The sequence below is a fragment of the Vicugna pacos genome, chromosome 3 (genome assembly GCF_048564905.1).
Source record: "Vicugna pacos chromosome 3, VicPac4, whole genome shotgun sequence".
Lineage (NCBI taxonomy): Eukaryota > Metazoa > Chordata > Mammalia > Artiodactyla > Camelidae > Vicugna > Vicugna pacos.
The window spans coordinates 12,717,836-12,740,081 of NC_132989.1; the positions used below are offsets into that span (position 1 = coordinate 12,717,836).

General features: G+C 38.6%; 1 long non-coding RNA gene across 8 annotated transcripts in view; it reads right to left on the reverse strand.

Annotated features, from left to right (window-relative positions):
• LOC140691221 (uncharacterized) overlaps positions 1-22,246 on the reverse strand; it is a 647,918-nt gene that overhangs the window by 172,417 nt on the left and 453,255 nt on the right. Inside the window, exon 4 of one of the 8 annotated variants that reach the window (XR_012066781.1) lies at positions 20,431-20,506. The exons of the other annotated variants lie outside the window; for them this stretch is intronic. This is a non-coding gene — a long non-coding RNA (uncharacterized lncRNA). The remainder of the gene's footprint in view (positions 1-20,430; positions 20,507-22,246) is intronic. 8 annotated transcript variants of the gene reach the window in all.

A 22,246-nucleotide genomic window follows, 5' to 3' on the forward strand; every position in this document is an offset into this window, starting at 1 on the left:
ATCCAGCACAGGTCATATCAACCAGATATGCTATAAAAACCTATAAGCAAGGTGACAAATCATTGGAACATAGGCTCTCAAGACACTGCCACCCCCAAATAGGGTACTAAGAACACATATTTACATATTTTCTACCAAGTGAAACACCATTTATGAGATTTCTGCTAGTTTACAGAGCTGGAGTTTTATAGAGGCCAATTTAGATACACTTCTGCCTTGGGAATCAAGTCAATTATAACCATAATACCAAAAGACTTCTTTTTAAATAATCAGTATCATCATTATAATTATTTAGCCAACAAAATGGGACACTTTTCAAAGTAGCAGATTTTTATAGCCAGGGTATTATTAAATATGAATCCCAAAAGGATAAATTCTTAGAAGAACGAACAATGTGTTTCATTAAAAGTAATTTGTTGACAAATTCTGCACTAATTTGGCTTTGCTGTTACCAAAATCAAACTTTAGAATTTTTTTATATCACTGTAAATTTTGAAAGACAAAGTTTATTTTATTTTTCCAAAATAGAGGTAATTTTATGTAAGTTACCTTCAGTTTCTATAAAATTGCACTTGTACTGATAGCTTACATTAAGGCCAAATCCTGTAGTGAAAATAAGGAAATAGTTTCTTACTATCTAGCTCGATACATGCTGCTCAGCGTAACAGTCATTAGCCACTTGTAACCACCGGGCACTTGACATGTGACTAGTAAAACCAAGGAACTGAATTTTTAGTTTTATTTCATTTTATTGATTTAAACTTATAAACTAAAGCACTGTAAAATACTTTTCCACTCAACATAATTTTATGGTTTCGGTAATGCTATTTTCCTCTTTAATGTTTACAAATTTAGCATCATATGGAGTTGTACTGAAAATACAATACGCACATTAGATCGCAAAGACTGAGTCAGCAAAAATAGAAGTGTCTTATTAATTTTATGTCGATTACTTGTTGCAACAGTCATGTTTGGATATGCTGAAATTATAATGTTTTAATAAGAAAATATATTTAAATTGTTTTTCCTTATTTCCTTTTGCATGTGGGTACTGAAAATTTTTTATAATTATGTATGTGGTTCATATTACATATCTGTTGAACAGTACTGATCTTACAAGCTTAGAAATATCTATTTTCTCAAGCACTGCTTCCTGTAATAGCAGTGAAGCTTAGATTTTACTCAGCCTGCCACAGATAACATTTTCAACACTAGACAAAACATTGCTTTGTTTTGTTTTGCTTTGTTTTTTGAAAACCTGGTGAACAACGAAAAGCAAAAAAAAAAAGGAAGCTAGCCCTTGAAAGAAGGGAACTGCACCCCTGGATAAGATACACATTAAGCATTTTCTCATCTACAGGGAATTATGTGGGGAAAACAGAAGCAGAAATATTACAGTCACAATGAACTAAGAAGTCAGAGGATGCAGTTGAGGGCTGCCAGAGCAGCTAGAAAGTGGGGGGGGGGCCTAGGAAAGAAGGAAATCCCTAAAACTACCTGTGAATACCATCCAAATCCTTGCTTACCTGGGAGCAGGTACCTAGAAAGTACCAAATTCACAGTGTACAATAGCTGTAAGATGGAACAGAGCAGAGATCTCCACCGCGAGGAAAACAGTGTGTGTGGCGCTTAAGTGGACTGCGTACTAGAACAAAAACACTCTAAAAGAAAACAAAATCAGAGTCTTTACAATGTTTCACTCAGAATATCCAGTATAAAATAGTAAATTAGTAGACTCACAAAGAAGCAGGAAAATGTGATCCACAGTCAGGAGAGAAAGCAGTCAGTAGTTACTGAGCCCAGAATGCTCAAGGTGTTGAAATTAGCCAACCAGGACTTGAGAGGACCTGTTAAATCTATGTCTCAAACAGTAAAGGATAATATATCATAATGAATCGAGAGACCAGAAAACTAGGCAGAAAATGTAAATTAATTGAAAGGATAAAATAAAAACTTTACAACTGAAAAGTAAAATATGTAAAATGAAAATTTCCTTTAGAAGTCTTTAAAACCAGATTGGAGAAAGGATGGAGCCATGAAAGTGAACATAGATTATCTTTTACACATTATTTTCTAAAGACAGAGTGTCAATATTAAGTTATTCAATGTGAAAAAATGGAGTAAGTAAAGACTGAAAATAAATGACTAGAATTATGTTGACAGTATCAGTGATATAAAATATATGTAATGGCATCCCACACTGATAATACACCTACTAACATTTGTGAACATTCCTAAAACTCATAAAGCAAACACCAGTCCTACAAAATGACACAGTACAGGAAGGGCAAGGAATCTCCACAAGTCCAGGGAAAGTGACATTTTGACAAGAGGAGAGTGGCTATGGTGGGCTGACTAAAGAGATTTTCTGAAGTCCACAAATGACAAATGCTGGAGAGGCTGTGGAGAAAAGGGGACCCTCCTACACTACTAGTGGGAATGCAGTTTGGTGCAGCCACGATGGAAAACAGTATGGAGATTCCTCAAAAGACTAAGAATAGACTTACCATAGGACCCAGGAATCCCACTCCTGGTCATATATTCAGAAGGAACCCTACTTCAAAAAGACACCTGCACTCCAATGTACATAGCAGCAGTATTTACAATAGCCAAGACATGGAAACAGCCTAAATGTCCATCATAAGATGACTGGATAAAGAAGAGGTGGTATATTTATACAATGGAATACCATTCAGCCATAAAAAATGACAACATAACACCATTTGTAGCAACATGGATGTTCCTGGAGAATGTCATTCTAAGTGAAGTAAGCCAGAAAGAAAAATACCATATGAGATCGCTCATATGTGGAATCTAAGAAAAAAAAAGAACAGAAATACAAAACAGAAACAGATTCATAGACATAGAATACAAACTTGTGGTTGCCAAGGGGGAGGGGAGGTGGGAAGGGACAGACTGGGAGTTCGAAATTTGTAGATACTGACAGGCATATGTAGAATAGATAAACAAGATTACACTGTATATAGCACAGGGAAATATATACAAGATTTTGTGGTAGCTCACAGTGAAAAAGAACGTGACAAGGAATATATGTATGTTCATGTATAACTGAAAAATTGTGCTCCATACTGGAAATTGACACATTTTAAGCTGACTAAAAACGCAATAAGAAATGTTAAAAAAAAAAAAAGATTTTCTGGAAAAACTTGAGAACTCCAAAGAAGATGGTGCTGAGGCCTGAATGTATTGAGACCGCAGACTCCAGATAATGCTTGCTAGTAAGAGGAGCAAGTACTCTGATCTGGGAGAAGATAAGAGAAAGAACAAAGTGATCCACTTCTAGTTTCATCTTTTGTCTTATTATGAAGATAATATATATATATATATATGAGAGAGAATCCCAGAGTAGAGAAGAGATAAGATGGAAAAATAAAGAAAAAGAAAGAAGGGAAGAGGAAGTAGTAAAATAGTCCTCAAACTTGGAGGGAAAAAACAAACTGGCAGATCCAAGAAGCTCATCAAATACCAATTATGATAATTATAAAGAAAAACACACCTAGGCATATTGGAGTCCAACTTCTGAAAATCAGAGATAAGCAGAACATCCTGAAAGGAGCCAGAGAAAAAATAAAACAAAGTATAAAAAGCTAAAAAGCCTATAAAATGGACTATTAAAACTATTAGATTAACCTAAAATATAACAGGAAAGAAGATACAGGGAAATCATAAATAAATAAACAAGCCAGCCAGTTGAATGAAAACAAACAAAAAAATAATAAGCTTAAACTCTACCTTATCAATAACTACATTAAACAAAAATGGATTGAATACGCCAAATAAAGCTGAAAGATGATTGGACTGGATATATAAAGCAAGAACTATATGCTGGCTATAAGTGATGCCATTTAAATTAAACATAATCTAAAAGGGTGAAAGATGATTTACCATGCATACAATAAACAAAAACTGGAGTGACATAGCAAATAGTTAATAGCAAAGTAGAATTTAAGACAAAGAGTGCTGTAAGAAATAATGAAGACTATTTTATAATGATAAAACCGTTAGTTTTTCAGGAAGACAACAATTTTAAATTTATGTGCCTATTAAGAGATCTCTGACAAATACAAAGCAAAACTGAAAGACCTAAAGGGAGAAACAGACAAATCCACAATGCTCATTAGTATCTTTAACATTCCTCTCTGAGTAACTTACACAGCAACCAGAAAAAAAAAAAAAAGAGTGAATCAGTAACAGCAGAGAAAATCAGAGAATTATTAATCACCTTGACCTGAAAACATTTACAGAACACCAAAATCAGCAATTACAAGAATATACCTTCTTTTCAAGTGTACAGAGAATGTTCAAAAACGACAGACTATATGCTGAGCTATTAAAAAAATTCTCTAAAAGTTTGCTACATTGGAGTCTGTATTCTTTTACCACAATGGAATTATATCAGAAATCAACAAAAAGATTATATTCACACACACACACATATATATATATATCCTAAATACCTGGAAAGTAAATAGTATACATAGAAATATCTGAAATGTTAAGAAGTATTTCAAACTGAGTGATAGTGCAAACACAACACATAGAAATGTGTTGAATGTAGCTGAAACAGTTAGTGAGAAATGTATAGCCTTAAGTACTTATTTTAGAAAGGGAGATATATTTTTTTTAATTGAAGTATAGTCAGTTTCTAATGTTGTATTAAGTTCTGGCATACAGCACAGTAATTCAGTTATATGTATGTGTGTACATATATATTCCTTTTCATATTCTTTTTCATTGGACTATTACAAGGTATTAAATATAGTTCCCTGTGCTATACAGCAGTACCTTGCTGTTTATCTGTTTCATATATATAGTAATATTTTGTACCTGCAAATCCCAAACTCCTAATTTGTCCCCCCACTCTTCCCTTTTCCCTCGGTGACCATGAGTTTGTATTCTGTGTCTATGAGTCTGTTTCCGTTTTGTAAACAAGTTCATTTGTCCTTTTTTTTAAGACTCCACATAAGTGTTATCATATGGTATTCTGTCTCTTTCTGGCTTACTTCCCTTAGTATGATAATCTCTAGGTCCATCCATGTTGTTGCAAATGGCTTTATTTTATTCTTTTTTATGGCTGAGTAGTCTTCCATTGTATAAATATACCACAACTTCTTTATCCAGTCATCTGTTAATGGACATTTAGGTTGCTTCTCTGTTTTGGCTGTTGTAAATAGTGCTACTATGAACACTGGGGTGCGTGCATCTTTTTGAATTAGAGTTCCTTCCAGATATATGGCCAGGAGTGGGACTGATGCATCATAGGGTAAGTCTATTTTCATTTTTTTTAAGGAACCTCCATACTGTTTTCCATGATGACTGCACCAAAATACATTCCCATCAACTATGGAGGAGCATTCCCTTTTTTCCACACCCTCTCCAGCATTTATTGTTGGCGGACTTTTTAATGATGACCATTCTGACCTGTGTGAGGTGATTTGCATTTCTCTAACAGTTAGAGATACTGAGCTTGTTTTTCAAATGCCGATTGGCTATTTGTATGTCTTCACTGGAGAGACGTTTGTTTAGGTCTTTTGCCCATTTTTGGATTGGGTTGTTTGTCTTGTTTTGTTGTTGTTGTTACTGAGTTGTATCAGCTGTTTGTATATTCTGGAAATCAAATCCTTGTCAGTAACGTAGTTTACAAATGTTTTCTCCCATTCCATAGGTTGTCTTTTCATTTTGTTTACAGTCTCCTTTGCTGTGCAACTTTAAGTTTAATTAGGTCCTATTCGTTTATTTTTGCTTTTATTTATTTTGCCTTGGTACATTGACCTAGGAGAATATTTCTAACATTTATGTCAGATAATGTTTTTCCTATGTTCTCTTCTAGGAGGTTTATGGTGTCTTGTCTAATGTTTAAGTCTTTAAGCCACTCTGAGTTTATTTTTGTGTATGGTACGAGAGAGTGTTCTAACTTCACTGATTCACACGCGGCTGTCCAACTTTCCCAACACCACCTGCTGAAGAGGATGTCTTTTCTCAATTGTATCTGTTTGCCGCCTTTGTTGTTGAAGATTAATGAACTGTAGGTATGTGAGTGTTTTATTGGGCTCTCTATTCTGTTCCTCCCAGACTTCAGACAATACATCAGAGCTACTGTAATCAAAACAGTATGGTACTGGCATTTTAAAAAGATACACAGATCAATGGGAGATTAATTTTTCACCAATCTGTTTCCATCCTAAGAAGATAAACAAATTAAGTCCACTGTAAGTAGAAAGGAAATTCAACAGGTAAGAGCTGAAATAAGAAATAAGTAATAGATAAAATTAAAGTGCAAAACAGTTTCTTTGAAAAGACTAATAAAAATGATTAACCCCTTACAAGAATGATATGGGGGAAAAAGAGAGAGAGAAAGCACAACTACCAACACCAGGAATGAAGGAGGCAACAAAACTACAAACCCTATAGCTATCAGAAAGGATGATAAGAATACAGTGCTACATGGGGGAAAAATCAAAGTTACCTTTGCATAAGAAAGAAAGGAAAAGGAAACTTGTAGAAATCTCCTCATTTGCACAAGAAGCAGCACAGAAAGGATAACTAGAAATGCAAGAGAGCAGTTACCTGTGGTCTAAGCATAGGGTGAAAGGGATACAGGCATGGGAACCGAATAGGAGGAATGGCAGTTGCTGGAGGAGTGATACTTCTCAGTGTAATTTTTGTATAGTCCTGACTTCTAAAATAGAATTCTAATGTACTTCAAAATATAAATAAAAATCATCACAGATGGGAGGAGAATAAAATAAAACAGAAACAAAAATAAAAGAACATAATTAATTCAGGTGAATAACATAATCACATTGGAGAAGAAAAGTGAACTCTTGAACATCTGTTTGCTCTACACCCTCAAGCTAAAAAAAAAAAAAACAGTAAACAAAGTTTCATCTAGGTGATAGATGTGTTTTTCAGTTTAGTTAATACTAAATTTACCAAATTTACTATTATAAAATACTAACACTAATTAGCAATACTCAAATTACTTCATATATATTCTAGGATTGAGGAAATGAGTAAACATATTTTTGTTAGTAAGAGTCATGTTTCTCAAATGTCAGAGAAGAGAATTACAGACGTGGAAACGGGGAAGGCTAGAGTGAATCCTATGGTATTGGAAGTATCAGTGTGAACCATGGTTCTAGGTATAGATGTGTATCTGTTTATGTACGTACATACATATATATATATATGTGTATATATATATATATATATATATCTCCTTATAGTTCTTATCTCAGTCTACTTAGGGGGTTTACAAGCAATGACACCCAGTAACATGTCATGCCCAGATCATGTTTTCTAAATACGATTCTCATCTAAAGGATCCAGAGTTCCTTGGAGAAAGGCTGATTCCAGGGCTGGGGCAGGGCAAGTAAAATATGGACCTAGAACCTACCAGAAGTACGCAAGTGCTTCAAGAATAGTTAGTATATTATACTGTATAGCACAGGGAAATATACACAAGATCTTATGGTAGTTCACTGAGAAAAAAATGTGACAATGAATATATATATGTTCACATATAACTGAAAAATTGTGCTCTACACTGGAATTTGACACAACATTGTAAAATGATTATAAATCAATAAAAATGTTTAAAAAATTTTTAGAAAAAGAATGGTAGTATACATCAAAAGGATATAAAAATTCATTAAAAGGGAGTCCCCCTGGCCAACTCTAAGAAAATCTGAGCAAAAATATTAATTATATTAATAGATTTCATTCAATAAACAACCCAAGAGACCATTACATAAGTAAGAAAATTAAGTGAGAGGATGAGAGACATGTAAAAATCCTTCCTGCAGTACCATGCCAACTGAAACACAGAAGGGAATAATGAGATTTAAAAGTCACCATTTGTTAATCACCAAAGTAATAATTATTTCAGGCTAAAATCAATGATGCTAAAACTAAAAGGTGAATGTTTAATGCGAAATAGGTTATTTTCCTACACTCAAAGTATTAGCATTTTTTAATTACAAATGGAAAAGTAGTAACTTAATGGCGGAGAAAACCTGTAGACACCAACAAACCCTAGCGATCACAGTTGACAGCATCATGAATGATTCCAGTAGATATCATGAGCCTACTGGCCTGATTTACTGAAAAGGACAGGATATCATTTCTGAGATATTCTTGGCAAAAACTTGTAACTCAAATCTAGTAACTAGAAAATTATTTTTTTTAAAACACAGACATTGAAGGACACTGCAAAAACATCAAGGTTATGAAAGATAAAGCCTAAGCAACTATTCCAGATTAAAGACTAAAAAGACTTGACAATTAAATAAAATGTGTGGATTGTAACTTGGAACAGAGAGCCCTTTTTTTGTCGATGTTTTCCTTTTGTTATAAATAATATTTAGTGAAACAATTGGTAAAATTTGAATAAGGTCTGTATATTGGCTAATGCTATTGTACCAATGTTAATTTCCCGATTTTGAAAATCATATTGTAGTTATGAAAGAGAATATCCTTGTTTTTAGGAAATATACACTGATGTGTTTAGGGATAAAGGGTGATTATATCTGTAATTAAATCAGTACTAAATTCAGAAATTTTATTATATAGTATTTAGATTTATCTTATAAATAGGTTATATTTATAAATATACATGAGTAAAAGGGGACAAAATAGTATTAAAATGCTAACATTTGGGGAGTATGATTATAGGGTATGCAGATATTATTTGTATCATTTTGTGACTGTCACTTAAGTCTGAAATACCTCTTATAAGAAAACATAGGCAAAACATCCTCGGACATAAATCTTAGCAATTTTCTCCTAGGGCAGTCTACCAGGCAATAGAAGTAAGAGCAAAAATAAACAAATGGAACCTAATTAAATTTATAAGCTTTTGCACAGCAAAGGAAACCACAAGTAAAACAAAACAACAACCTATGGAATGGGAGAAACTATCTGTAAATGATGTTACTGACAAAGGTTTAATTTCCAGAATATATAAACAGCTTATACAACTTACTAACAATAACAACAAAAAAACCCAATCGAAAAATTGGCAGAAGACCTAAAGAAGCAATTCTCCAATGAAGGCATACAAATGGCCAATAGGCACATGAAAAATACTCAGTATCACTAATTATCAGAGAAATGCAAATCAAAACTACAAAGAGGTATCATCTCAAACCAGTCAGAATGGCCATCACTCAAAGTCCATGAATAATAAATGCTGGAGAGGGTGTGGAGAAAAGGGAACCCTCCTACACAACTGGTGGGAATGTAGTTTGGTGCAGCCATTATGTAAAACAGTATGGAGGATTCCTCAAAAAACTAAACACAGACTTACCCTATGATCCAGCAATCCCATTCCTGGGCATGTATCTGGAGGGAACTCTAATTTGAAAAGATTCATGCACCCCAATGTTCACAGCAGCACTATATACAATAGCCAAGACATGGAAGCAACCTAAATGTCCACTGACTGATGACAAGATAAAGAAGTTGTGGTATATTTATACAATGGAATAGTACTCAGCCATAAAAAAGGATAAAATAATGCCATTTGCAGCAACGTGGATGGACCTAGAGATCGTCATTCTAAGTGAAGTAAGCCAGAAAGAGAAAGAAAAATACCATATGATATCACTCATATGTGGAATATCAAAAAAAAAAAAGAAAGGAAAAGAAACAAAGAGGACACTAATGAACTCATGGACAAAACAGAAACAGACTTGTAGACATAGTAAACTTATGTTTTCTAGGGAACGGGGATGGGAAGGGATAAATTTGGGAGTTTGAGATTTGGAAATGTTGGCCACTATACATAAAAATAGATTAAAAAACAAGTTTCTTCTGTATAGCACAGGGAACTATTCAGTATCTTATAATAACCTTTAATAAAAAAGAATATGAAAATGAGTAAATGTATGTATATGCATACTGGGACATTGTGCTGTATGCCAGAAATTGACCCACTGTAAATGACTAACTTCAATAAGGAAAAAAAAAAGAACTCTTGTATGCTTTGAGCACTAACATTAAAAAAAAGAAAGAAAGAAAAGAGAAGAAAAAGAAAAATCTTCTAGAACAGGGTGGGAAACTTTCACCTCCCAGTCTCAGGCCAAAACCATCTTCCACTAAGGTAAGACCAGGAAACTCAACTCTAAAATCTTAAACCATCACCATTTAAGGAGTGGCAGGAAACTTACTCTCAAGCAAGACTCTGTGATACCAGGCAGAATTTGGCAGCCCAGGGGGAGGAACAGGAACACTGAAAAAGCCCCACACCTGAGATTCAAGTACACAGGACAGAAGACAGAGGCTTGGGGAGAATAAGAACACCTCTTGCCCATCATAAGGCTCTCATCAAGTAACAAGCAACATCAGTCCACCCTAGTCAGTAGGTGAGGCTTTCCTGAGATTGGGTCAGCTTTCCTGGAATCTCAAAGTAAGAATCAGCTTATGGCAATGGTTTACATAGTTATTAGGGAGAAAACCACACATGTCCGATGTAGGCTGAATTCTTAAGTGAGCTTCTTCCAATGGAAGAAGAAAATGGGTTTGGCATATCCCTTTGAGGGGTGGAATTCTCTAAGAGTTCTCTACCTACACAGTAACCTGTATTCTCTGAGATGATAGGGCATCTTTCACTAGATGCCCAGGGAAGGGTAATGATGGAGAGGATACGTGAAGGTAGCTAGATTCTAACTTGGCAGGTGAAACCTAACCTGTTGAATCAGTGGAAGAGCAAAGACTTAAGAAGTGGCAATCTTTGACTACTTTCTCACTATCTTGCTCTTCTAGTGATTTAACTGTGTTCTAACATCTGGTTATCACTGCATACCCAAGTTATGTGAGAACAATTACGTGTCTTAAAAGTTGAGAAGCAACAACATCAGATGTATTTGAGGGAAGAATCTATTCTTTTGTTACCGTTTTAGTGACTCTTTCATCATTACCTAGGAGCTGTCATCAGTGGTCAGCAGGTCCACAGTCAGTACACAGTAAGAGTCACCCTTCTCCAATGGGTCAAGTTTGACAGTGAGCTCCCTATATGACCATAGTGAGCTGAACTTGATGGATGCTCTTTGGTCATGTCCCATAGACCCACAGGATACACTGATGCTTGAGTAAAATTAGGGAGAGGGAAGGTGCTCCAAAACTTAGTTAGAAAGTTGGGTCTCAGAGTTAAATTCAACTGGAGACAAAAATGAACTGATGTAGTATTTCTTACACTTAGATACATGGATCAAAATTCATACTCATCACATATAAATGAGTTTTAACTATACATTATGGAATAATTCATCTAATAACAAAACTGTAAGTTCCCCATTTTCTCCAAACTTCATTTTTAAAAGAATTTTATTTGACCGATTAAACATGTTTGATTTTAGCAGAAAGGTTTTAAGCAGAAATGAGGACAATGTGTCTTATACATGGCATGACAATTATATTTCTGACCTGGCCAAGCAATTGTTCTACAGAAAGATGTGGAAAGACTAAAGGATCTTTCAGAGGACCCTAGAATCCAAATACTGACACCTTTGCAAATACGTTTCAGTGCAAGGCTTTGTAAGGAATGCTGCGGGTAGACTGAATTGATAAAATCCTTTTCAGCAGGCATTACTCCACCAATGCTATCTACTTAAGAGGTCCAGTGGAGACCATGACAGTTACACCAGTTTAAAGTGGGTTGGTGAGAAAGAGAAATCCAATAACCCAACTGCCATGAGAAATTAATCTAAATGTTAATGCTTCCACATCCCAGACTCCTCTGGGCCTGGGTTTGAAAGACTCGTAGCGAGGCAGAATGTTACCGGGGGAATTGCTAGACCAACAGCAACTGAAGAAACACCGTACAGTCTCTTTCATGACAGGATGGAATTCAATTAGAACCTGGCCACACAGGTAATGCCTTCAAAGTAAACCAACACATGGCCGCTCCTGAAGTCTATACCCAGACGGTACAGACGGGAAGGAGGGTTTGAGCATACTTGCTGCTAGAAATGGAGCATTCCTCAGTTGTGTGTCTCTTATGAGTCTGTCCATCCAGGGGCACTGATTAGGAACCAATGAGTACTTAACCCTGTAACAGTCACTAGGTTATAACTAACCACACATGGAATTTTTTAGGACACTTTACAAGCCAGTTTCTCTCTCTCCTTCTCTCTTTCTCTCCCCGCTTCCCCTCCCTTTCTCTCTCTCTCTGTCTTCAACACAATGCAAAGCCTCTTTTCTCATCTACTGACTTTCTTCCCATCTTTTCACCGTTGTGGGCAGCATCCTGTTCTGATTCTCTTTGCAGTTTTGTTTACCTTGGGCATTGTGGTTATCTTCTCAAGGTGCACTCTCCCTTCTCCTGCTCACCCTGTCTTTGAGATATCCAAACCTCAGTCCCACAACCCAGGAGCTCTGGAAGAAACCTACCCCACCCCTTCTTTATGCCTGAGCCCCGTGCCCTACCCATAAACTTTTCAGGATAGTCTCATCTCTGAATAGCCAAAATGAGACCAGTAAGAGGTGAGGCATGGTTTGCTGGAATTTTAAGAAAGGCAGCTTCTTTTTCGAGATCAAGTGTCTTTAAGAGACCCTTTCTCACACTGTATCTGGATGATGAAGCTTGCTGCCCCAAGAACTGGTGGCAGCCTTATTTTGACCACAGAAAAAGCTGGTATGGAATCGAGCTAAGGGGAGAGATGAAGTGATGTAGACAGATCCCTGATAGTATCATTGAAATTCTGAATCCAACTAGCCCTGAAATTCACTTAATCTCTAGATTTGCCAGTTATTTGAGCCAATAAATCTCCTTTATTGTTTAAGTCAATTGGAACTGAGTTTTTTCTTATTTGTAGCCCTAATGCATCCTAAATGATATTGATCATTCCATTAAGTAGGGCAATTTGGCAGTGTTCAAACGCCTTAAAAATGGATGCACCCTCTGAGCCAGCAGTTCCTCGTCTAGGAATTTATCCTAAGGAAATAGTTGAACAGCTACAGATTTTTAAGCATCAGCCTTTTGCAATATTCTCTAGAATAGTCAAATACTTAAAATGACTTAAATGTCTAAGGCACAGCTCATCAAGTAGATGGACTGTAATGGTACTACTGAATACCACACAACCATGGAAAGTGATAAATCTGGCAGCTACACGTACTTGGCAATGAAAGCTGTACCTCATATAGAAAGAAAAAAAGGTGAGAGCGTGTTTTATTAATCCGTCTTTTTAAAAAACGCAGTATAATAATGATGCTAATGCCTTTTTGAGTTCAAAGTATCCAGAGCTTTGCACACATTACTGCAGAGCTTTTCAGTCCTGACTGCAACACAATCGCCTAGAGAACACCTTAGAAAAAACAAGACTAGCCAGGGCAGCACAATCAAGCCCACTTCTCTGGGGAAGCAGGGCGCATGCATCAGAACTCTTCCAAGATCTTGGGTGACTGTAATGTGCGACAAAGACTGAAGATCACAGTATTATCTCTTATCTTTGGGCCAACACTGTCAGTATTATTCGTATAGTGTTTGTATTCCTTGTATAGTTGAGGATATCTCAGAAAGGTTTAGCAACTTGGCTCCTGTAACACAGAAGAACCCAGACTCTACCCAGGGCTGTCTAACTTGGAAAACCATGATCTTGACGATGATATCAAAATGTTTTTTAGTGAATGAGGAAGATTATGTGAAGAATTTGTGCTCAAAGAAAAAAGACCAGAAGACACACAGAAGTATTGTTATCTCTGGGTAGTGAGATCACAAATAATTTAGCTTTTCTTTCCTGCAGATTTAAATATATTATTTCGATACTCAGTATGCCTTTGTATTATAAATATAGGTACAGGTATATGTGTGTACACATGTTTACACATACAGTACATCTGTGTATATAGACACATACATGATTATTGCTCTGTCATCATTTCACACCTCTGCCAATCGGTTACTAGCACATCTTTTGTACTGCTGTCTATAATATCACCTCACCTTCTCCTGAGAGAATCACGTTGCTTCTCAATACCAAATTGCCCCCTGTCCCCAGTTTCTCAAAACTCTAGCTTTGAGCTCTAAGGTAACATTTCCATTGGTACTGAAAATAACCCTCAAAAAACAAGCAGCACATGAATCAGGCTTATCAAAGAACTGAGGTTGCTCACAACAACAACAAAATCCTATACATCAGAGGCTAGCCCTTAAATCCAAAACGCACCCATTTGAAAGTCAACAATATAGTCAAATTATTTTTGCATCATTTAAAACTGAACTTTAACAAACTTGATTCAGCAAAATTATGTTCTATATTAATATAGCTTCAAATAAGTTTTCACATTTGATTTCATCCTAGTTTGCTAAGGAAACACAGAATGCACTTTCTCAAGAAGATGAGAACCTGATCAGAAACAGGGATGCACTATTTTCATTTTTCTGACAATAGTTTTCAGAAGGCTTGCTCTGATCATCAATATCAGACATATTTTCCCTAAAAATTCTCCCGTGGGGGATTAAGAAGGACAAACTAATGTATAAAATAAGTTACAAGGATGTATTGTACAACACCACAGGGAATGGAGCCAGTATTTTTTAATAACTATAAATGGAGTATAACCTTTAAAATTTGTGAATCACTATATTGTACACCTGTAACTTGTATGTTATTACACATCAACTGTACTTCAATAAAATTTTTTCCCATGTATGTTATTCAAGAAGTCCATTGCTTGTAAATACAGACGCGTGGATCTTTAATGGCCAGTGCCTTCCCTCTACAGGAGCTGCTGCCCAGAATGAACCTCCTAAAGCCTACCCTGCTCCCTCCCCCCAGGCTCCAGACCTCCTCCTCCCTGCCTCAACAGAGCAGCTCCACCAGCTGTGTAACATTTCTTTTGAAGAAAAGTTCTGTGGGTACAAATACTTGAAAACCACTCATCTGAACCAACCCTTTTATTTATCACATGAGGAAACAGTAGCTCACAGAGTGCTAAAGCTCATGGAGCACAGCTTCCTGTCTGATGCAGAACACCAGGGCCCAGGCCCCCTGACCCACAGTCCAGGACAGTGAGGGTGTTCATTTGCAATGCTGCTATTACAAATCACCACAAACTTAGTGGCTTAAAAACAACACAAGTGTTACCTCACAGTTCTGGAAATCGGAAGTTTGGCATGGGTTTCACAAAGCTGTGGACCTTCCTGAAGGCTTTAGGGGAGAATGTCTTCTTGCTTTTATAGTTTCTAGAGGCTGCCTGCATTCTTTGGCTTGTGGCCCCTTCCTCCATCTTCATTCAAATCCAGTGATATTGGGTTGAATCCTTTCCATGCTGCTGTCTCTCTGGTTCTCTCTTCAATAGTCTTACCTTCTTCTGACCACAGCAGGAAAGGTTTTCCACCTTTAAAGACTCATGTGATTAGATTCGGCTCACCTAGATAATCCAGAATAATCTTCCCATCTCAAGGTCCTTAATTTAATCCCAGCTGCACAATCCTTTCTTCCATTTAACATTCACAGGTTCTAGGAATTAAGATGCTGACATCTTTGGGGAGCCATTATTTTGCCTACAACAGTGAGTCTCAATCCTTTTTTCTGTCTGAGCAGGACTGACAGGCACAGCATTCTCATTAATGCCAACTTCCTAAGGCAGTGATTCCCAAACACAGAAATGCACACCCCTAAAGAAGTCCCTAAGGATGGTGGTAGACATGAGAGAGGGAAACCATTTTTCAAAGGTTTTTTGGTTTTTATTTTGTTTTGTTTTTCCAATAGGCATGGTATAAACTCTTACCGCAGTGATTATACCAACATTATTTTTTGCATATTCTCATAGAGCTTAAATCACTTGCAATGAATGGACACACTGTACTGGTATGAGGTATGTAACTAAAGCAAGAAAGAGAGGTTAGGAGTATTTCTCTAGGAAAAAAATACCGTGTAAATTTTGATTTAAGAGCTAAGATAGAATTTTCGATTGCATGCTATCACATATAATTTATTTCAGATCAATCTCGTGCAAAATGTGAATGCTATTGCCAAGAAAACACATTGCCCTTAAATGGCTGAGTAACATAACTTTTTTGAAAACAAACTGGCAACTCAAGTTCCTGAGGGCAAAAATGTCAAGCCTCTGAGTCAGATAGTCCTTTTGCATTAGCAAGTTGCCCCAGGCAATGTCAGAGCCCTGAATCAAGGGATCTGGTAACCCCTAACAGGAGGTGGAAATCCTCCAGGAGCTCTGATAATCTTTGCTCTCCACATGCCCGCCACACAGAACCTGGCTGTGCTGATCACACTGACAGAGATGTGATTTTTCCCCTTAAAACTACTCTTCTTTTTCCTTCCTTCAAATTCCTAGTTATTTTGCTTTCTCTCCATTCACCGTTCAGAGTTTATACAATATCCCTCAATCACAGAAAATGATGTCCTGTCATCCCCACTCTTAAGTTAAACACAAGGAGGTTTAGAGAATGTGAGATTGTGCTTCGAATTGTACCATCCTACATTCATGATATTTTTGGAGAACATTCATTTAACACACATACATTGAGAACCTACTATTTATCTAACTTCTAAGGGCAACAGGTCTTAATCTGGGTTATGTCTTGGAATCAGTAGGGACTTTTTTTTTTTTAATATATTGATGCTTGTGGTACTACCTCTAAGATTCTGATCTAATTATCTAGGACAGGGCCTGGGTGGCTCATTAAGAATGCAAATCTGATAGCTCCTACACCCACCCTTTCCATGCTCATGAAATTGTTTTCTTCAGGAGGGAGGTGGGCCCCAGAAATAAGAACGTTAACAGACACTTTAGGTCAGTGGTAGTGGTTCTCAGAACACACTTTGAGTATCAAAGTGATGAGTGACAAAGAATTCCAGGGCAGCAGAGATGGGACGCATAAAAGGCTATGGGGATTTGAGACATGGACTATTTGAGTGACTGTTACAGGGTGAAAACAAAGGCAGAAGCATGAAGTCTAGACTCTATAGAATCAACTAAAACTGAACTGTTTTCCCATGGACAGAAGTAAGAGACCCAGAGAGTCTAACTTCTATGCTATTTCTCTCCATTCTGTCTTCAGCACTTATTTATAAATGTCATGAAATCTTCAGAATGGAGTTTCACCCAACTGAAAGACTTAAATGTTGATGGTAAGCCCTGCACCCTGCTTAGTAGACTCTAATTTCAAACTGAGATCAGTAACTTCTCGTTTGCCGACAATAAAGATTGTCTCATGAGCTATGCCCTTTCTGGGCTGGTCTGTTCCTTACAGACCCTGTAGATGAAATTCGGACCTGCTCTCATTAGAAGTCCCTGATGCACACAGCCTCCGCATGCGGCACTTCTTCATGCACACATACAGGAAAAACAGCTAACAAGTTACCTAGTTGGGGCTTTCTGTAAGAGTTTTGCTTAAAGACTGTTATTTTAAGGCATTTTAACCAATTTCCCATGTGGGTATTTTAAGCCTGACAGAAATTGCTATCTGAAGCCAACTTTAAAGAACAAAGACATCAAAGAGGAGTTGACACCAGCCTTTCAACTCCATTCAGTCTCTGCTTAACCCTTAAAATGTATTCCCAAAGCTAAACAGACCCATGCTAATTTTAACTTCAGAGTCTGAAGGCTTTCATACAGTGTAGTATCTCTAGCTTTCATTTTATTCCTGGGCACAATTTCTGAGAGGCAGACTGCTTGTTCCTGGCACATCGTAAGGATAGAAAAGATCATGACCTTTGCTGTCATCTTTATTTGTGCAGCACTAAACTAAACTATTCATTTGTTCTATCCAGCACACTTGTAAAAGGAGTTTAATTGCAAAGAAAGCTTCTCTTATTTTGCACCTGATCTTTGTAAATGACCTTTCAGTCTTATTATGTTATTTCCTCTTTTCCTGAAGAAAAGAAAAAAAAAAAAAAAGGAACCCACTTGACTAAGGGGTGACCTATCAGTTCTATGTTCCCTGGCTTAACTGAGTAGTTATTAATGAAATAGCTCTTCACATGTCTTTGACTTTGTCACTTAAGGAGAGTTCAGTTCAATAAATCTTCCCAGGAGTCAGGGACCATTCCATCGTTATCTTCCTCAAACCTGCATTTGGATTCTTAAGGGGCTTTTAGCTTTTTGCTCTCATTAGCACAGCGCACACACACAAGAGCACTTTTATCTAAAGACACAGGTACATAGCCTAAATGTCAAACAGCACTGTAAACAGGAGTAAGCCGCTCACTGCTAGACTCCGCCACATTACAGATCCCCACTCCCCAGAGGCAGTGACTGCTTCAGTGACTTAATTCCTAAGAGAAACAGCTGTTGACCACTCATCACAAGCTAGAGAGAAAAGGTATTTTAAACCGCTTTATCAAGCCAGGGTGAAAGGACTCTGGGAAAGTTTTCTCAGAGGCCTATTTGCTAATAAAGATGTAATTCCCAAGGGGGAAAAAAACCTGTTTGGAAACAGTCTGGACAATATCTGGTAACCCTGCTTCTAAAACTCCCCCCACAGCGTTGCCACCGCAGGCCTCTCCTCTTAAGTCCATTTCTGCAAACAGCTTCTGCTGAACAAACCCCCCTCCCAGCACACACCTCTGGCGGGGGGGGGGGGTTGACTGAAGATAGTATAGTTTACAGCAGCAAATTCACCTTTTTATTTATTCGCTAACTTCACTCTCTCTCCAAAACAGATGCAAAAGACCTAGACCCCTGCTCCTCTCTCCTATAACCAGAGAGTAAGGAAAAGTACCTTCTTTTTTCCCTTTCCCTCCCAACAATGCAGACAGGAGCGTGAACACAAATAACTGATTTCCATCAGTCACTTGCGCCCATTTGCTGGCCATAGCATGGTCCTTCTCAGAATACAGACAGAATGGTATTGTCTCTCCAACTTTCATATATTCATAGGACCATACCGATTAGTGAGAATATTTTTAATTCATTTCATCATGCATTCAGGTCAGTCTCTCCACCTTTACCAGCTCACTAGAGTTTTCTGAATCATCTTCCCTGTGAGTGTACAAATTATATTCCCAGCTCCTCTGTCCTTCCATCTCAGACACTGTTTAACTCTTCCTTGCCTATTTCATTTTCCGCCACTTTAGCCTCTGTCCTTTGGAAACTGCTGGCTCCGGTGCTAGGTCCCTCTCTCTGTTCCTCTCACCCCAGGTCTCCCTTAAACATTCGCTGAAGCTTTGGTCCCCAACCCCCTCAGGCTATGCCACACAGATGTCCGAGCCTCTGCCAACGTGAAAGAGAAGGCCATTGGCTTCAACTATTTATTGGTTCAAAAATGGAAATAATTTCCCATGGAGACTGTGAGAACCTGATTTCCTTCACATCATTAATTTGGAGGAGTCCCTCTCCTCTGAACCCCAACAGAAGGTACCCTTTGACTCAGAAATCCCAGACCAAGCTCCTTGCCAATTCTTTCCCTTTATCACAGTCAAAATAAAAGGGCGTCTTATAAATTCAAGTGTTCGCAATATATAAGCAAATTAAGTAAGAATCAGCTCCATTAGGGAGAAATGAGAACAGTCAGAGTTGGATACCACTGAAGTTGTGTTTTTTCATCAGTTTCTACTCATTGAAAGGCAGCCATCTGAACTTACTGCATCTGTGAGGCCCCCAGTTAATCCCTCCCTCCCCTGCAGTTCTCTGGGGACTAAAAGCCTTCACCTGAGTCCAAGCTTCAGTGCAATGCAAAATCCTCTTGCCAGTGGGACCTGGGGGCTATGTACCAGGTTCTGCCTGAATGGCCCAGAAATACAGCTGGTTTTCATTACTCACCTAACAAGCTTTCAGGCATCCACCTCAAGGGAAGGAGGGCACCACCAAACACACAAAATAAAGCCCCTGGATCATCCACACTTGTCTCTGTCTTCCCAATCTCCTCAAACTCACACCAGAGGCCCCTAATCAAAACTCCATCAAGTGCCAGCACAAGGCAAGACCATTCCAACTCCCCTAACACTCCTGACTATGCAAACAGGAATGAAAGACTCAAACAGCCCAGGTAAAAACCCTCCAGTGCCAGAAACCAATAGAAATAGGCCCAAGCAAATGAATGCTAGTCTCTAGATACCTGCTTCCTTGGGTTCAAGTTCACCTAGGCTGCCTGGGACCCTGGAGCAAAGTGACATGAGTCCAGGGAAGTCAGACTTAGACACACCCCGAGGACCTCACTCTCTCAGTGAAGTCCAAGGCCAGGAATGGCTGCTGTTAACTTTGTCCTCATTGGTAGCACAAGGCCTTCTACTCTAGACCTGACTAGGCCTCCAAGTCTGAAGGACACAGAGATATAAGCATTTCTGAAATTCCGTTCAGCAACCAAGACTTCTCATTAAAGATTCATTCTGCTCCCGGAGACCTTCAGTCTTTCCTTCACCTGCCTGCCCAAAAGTGGGTGGGCTGTCATTGCAAGGCCACTGTGTCAGCAAGCTCAGAACAGGATGAACCAGCACTTACCCACAAAGCGAGAGAGGAGACGCCAATCCCTACGTCAGAAGTTCTTGGTTGGGATCCTCCAGCCACCTCAGCCTGACTGTAAGAGGAGGAAGGGCGCTGTGAGTTTCCTGGCAACTTATAGCAGGTGTGAGGAGGCGGAGACTAGAGTCAGAAAAACAACGTGCGCACAGCTGGGAGCAACAGAAGACCCTAGGGATGGTTTCAGAATCCTAGGACATAAGAATGACCTGGAGGCAGTTAAAATGCATGTTTCGAGGTTTCTGTTACAAAGACTCTGTTTAATGATCAACACCCTGGGTATGCCTAGTGCATGTAAATTGCCAACACCAAAGAGGCAGGTCTAGAATGACAATTAACCCAAGAGAACAGACCTTTCTACTTCACAGGAGGTTTCTGCTCCCAGGGAAAGAGCGGCTTTGGCTCCTGGCAAGTCAATGATCATAACAATAATAAAGTTCCCCTTTACAACATGCTTGTTCTCTGCCAGGTACTGTGTGGGGTGTTGGATGTGCATTATTTAGTTAATCTTCACCAAAAGTTGCTAATGTCATGCCCATTTTATAAAAGAGGCCTACATTGGCTGTTACGTGCCTGAGGTTACACAGCTGTAAGTAATTAAAACTAAGAGGGACCCTTACTGGCCTGACTCAAGTCCTGATCTCTGTTGACAGTAACTATCAAATTCTGGTAATGTCCTGCCTTGTCACTGAAAATACCGAGACATGTCATGACCAGCCCCCTGCTGGCAGCCACGTCCCATAAACTATGTGCTCATCTGTGCCTTTGGCAATGTCCTGATCCTTCAGTGTGGCCCCTGGAGACAGCCATGGAGGGTGATGGTAGGAAATTCTTACTCAGCTCTCCTCTTGAGCTTCTAAGAGCCCTACCTGAGTAACTCATTATATCTTGACTACAACCCTAGTATTATCATTATGTAGATTAGGAAACAGGTCCAAAGAAATTCAAAAGTTCTGAGAGACTGATTACACAGCTGGACAAGGCAGGACCCTATAAAAACAAGTCTGACCCACAACCTGGAGCAACGCACTCAGGAAACGAAGCCCCTGATCTAGAACGAACAGCCCAGGAAGCCAGCCTGCGATGGGTCAGACTCGTCAGAAGTCTGATTGCTAGCTTTAGTAACAACCCAAGATGCTAAACAGAAACTTGTATAACAATCAGCCCCAAATGGCCAGGACTTGACTAATAACTGACAGCTTCCCTAAATTTTGTCCCTGCTTCCACCTTAGGACCGAACACAGAAAGCCAAATATTCCCCCCTAACTAATCACGCAGATGCCCCACTTCTCATTACCCACAGCCTCCAATCAAGGAACACCTGAAGCCTTCCTGTTTTTTCCCTACCCCGAAGTTCTCCCACTCCTCTGCCTGACTCTAGGTCTCTGTAAAAACACGAGTGACGGCTGACTCCCTTGCTATAGCGAGTTCAGAATAAATAGCCTTTGCTTGTTCTCATTGGGTTGATACGCGTTTATTTCCAGAGTTGCTTAAGATTACACAGCATCTGAGTAGCAGAGCTTGTACTCAAACCTAGGCACTTGGACACCAGACCTCACCCTCTTAACTAGTTTGAGAATGCAGAGCCTGCTCAGAGCTTCACATTCACTTCCATACCATAGCTGCTGCCTCTAAGCCTTTGAAGGTGGAGGCTCCTCAGACCAGCCTACCACCTTCATTTCTGTCATCTTGATGCAGGAAAACGGATGTGCGGCATGAGGGCCGAGTCCTAGGACTCGGTGGAGCCCCTGGGACATGCCCCGCCAAGTGTTGGTCCTTGGCTTCGCGCAGAAAAAAA